Here is a 2,851-nt window from a genome sequence, read left to right on the forward strand (position 1 = left end):
AAGATGGCACTTGAAAAAATATCTCTATGTAAAAATAGGTAGATAGGTAAATATAATAAAATAAATATCTCAAATTACTTAATAGAGAAATTTATTGCCCAATTCTGTTCTATATACTGTTATACAAAATACAGAACCATTAGGTTTTAAAGTTTTAAGTATTATTTACGAAATAATACCAAATTTACGTAATAGTTAAAAAATCTCAGAATTATTTCTTTTAAATAAATAATCTTTGTTTTATTTTAATAAAAGCCTAAAATTATAAAAACTGTAATGCTAAAAAATTTACCCTTGGGATGAAGGTTTTAAAATTGTTATTATTTTCACTATCATAAGTCTCAGAATTCCTTTTTCAAAATAAATATTTTTTTATTTTTCTTATAATGGCCTTAAACTACTAAGAACTCTAATGTTCCCTTGAGAAAAAAAGAAATGAAAGTACCCTTGGGATAGGGGATTTTCTTGAAGTGCAGGGCCACGGAAGCGAGGGAGGGGCGTGGAGGGCGTGGGCGGGGTCGTCCGGCTGGTCGCCGTTTATGGGCATTTGACTTGAAATGTCAACGTTAACGCTGCTCGGGGAGAAACTGGTTAACCAACTGAGGCGACTCGAGACCCCAAAGCGGATGCAGTGCAACTGAGCGCATCTTTAGAGCCACCGGCCAACCGACCAACCTGACGAGGAACCCATCCACTTTAGACCCCGAACCCCAATCCCCGTACCCCGCCCCCTTTTCCAAAGAGATTTCCAGTCGCAGCGGAGCGGAAATGTTCCAACAATTTATAATTAAAGATTGCCAACTGGTTTCCATGAAGATTCAAGATTTATGGGATCGAAAACACATATCAACTAGCACCTCGAAACATTTTGTATTACAATAGAGGTCTATTTTTTTTAAAGGCGCGTGGCGCCCATTTCTTCATCCGGGGGGAAAATCCATAATTATTTAAAAATGTTGAAAACATTATCTCACACTGATTACAGCTCCAGGTATTTCCTTATCTATGTACATATGCTTATATGGGCAAAGTTCTCAATTTCCTAAAATCCATAATCGACAAGCTACTTAAACAGTTACATTTTGCAATATCATTAGGTCTGTATCCTTGAATCGTGCAATCTTCAAAATGTTTTCAAAAATACAAATTCGTTCAATTGTACACAAGTAAACCCAAACTTTTTCGCCGCCCATGGCTCTGGTATCAGCATGAATCGTTTGTTTAAACTTTATCTTCTATTGATTAACAACTAAATCGGGCGCCCCACGCGAATTCGACGCCGCCCACAGAAATTGGTTTCCTATTGAGTTGTTCCATAGAAAACTAGGTGGATTTTAAATTATTTAAATTATTACCTCAAAATCTTTTGTTTCTTTTGTTGCCAAGGAAGTGGAAAGAAATCTAGTAATGTTTACGCACCTAATGATTTGTTTGTAGTCTTTGCATATGCATACACACGAGAGTATAATAACATAATCGAGATTATTATCGCCATTGTGGGAATTCTGGAATTTCAAACGTTACGAAAATAAAAAGCATTATTAATTGCCATTGCTGAGAAATGATTTCCGAAAGTTATTGCACAAAAAGGGCACGCTAACCTTGGCTTTACTAGAAAGGAGTTCAAGGAATTCTGAAAGAGTTGGTAAAAATAAATTTTAAAATGTGCTTCGCTATAATGATTATTTTTTTAGCATTTTGTTTTATTTTTATAGTTATCAATTATTAATAAGAACTTATTGTCAAATTATATTGAGTTTTTCAAATGTTTCCGTACAATGAAGTTGTTCAGCACTGATGGTCAGTGAGTACCAGGTACACCTGTACCTATTTAGTAAAGGAAAGTACGCTACTAGACATTTTGGAGCGCTTAATTCTGCAGAAAAGTGCTTCTAACAATTTTTACATTGCAAATTTTAATAAAGATTTCAGTAACATATCTGAATGAGTAACTATCCCCACAAATAAAAAAAATGTCTGAAAGAAAAAAAACATGACTATACTAACTTGCGCCCAATCAAAGTAATGCGCATTAGTACTCAATTGATTGCTGCAAAAGGGCAAATTTAAAAAAAATCTCAAATAAAACTAACTATGTACTTATTTTTAAAAGGAATAAATATCTAAAGCCTTCATTTAGAAACAATAACTAGTCATTTTGAAAAGCAATGACTAAATTTGTGTCCACCACTGTATAACCGTATGTAATCGAGTTTGAAATTCTACAGTACTTACAAAATATGCCTCCGATTAAAGATATAAATCTTAACCACTAAAACGGATCAAAGCGCGACTTCCTTAAATAATTATCTTAATTTCGTATTCTTCGCGAGGCGCCAGTTCTCAAAAAGCAGACAAGAGCAAACACGCTTTCTTCTCTTTCTCTTTGCCGCTCTTTTGCGTTTTGCCGCTCTCTCTTTCTCTCTCTCTCTCTCTCTGAGCAGCGCATGCGCTGCACTATAGGCTAGGTGACCACTTTTTATGGGCAAAATATATAACTTAATAACGAAGAAACATTAAGATGTTTTTTTTTTAAATTTTATTTATAAGACTTAAATAGATTTATTTTGGGAAAAATGGGCATGTATTCAAAGATCAGTTATTATTTTTTTTGTTAAAGATTACAGCGGTACATAAAACAAACAATTGCAAATAAACTGCGATATATATTAACACTTGAAATTTACAAATAACTAGTTGAATCTATACCCTTACGATGTCATTAAACACGTTATTGAAAAATCAAATTTTCTTCACGAAAAGTGGTCATCTAGCCCATAGTGCGCTGGCAGCGACGCCGCTGCTTTGTTAGCCGCCTATTCGAACCGAAATCAAAACGCCAGCAAACCGC

Source organism: Drosophila suzukii, chromosome 2L (assembly GCF_043229965.1).
Source record: "Drosophila suzukii chromosome 2L, CBGP_Dsuzu_IsoJpt1.0, whole genome shotgun sequence".
Lineage (NCBI taxonomy): Eukaryota > Metazoa > Arthropoda > Insecta > Diptera > Drosophilidae > Drosophila > Drosophila suzukii.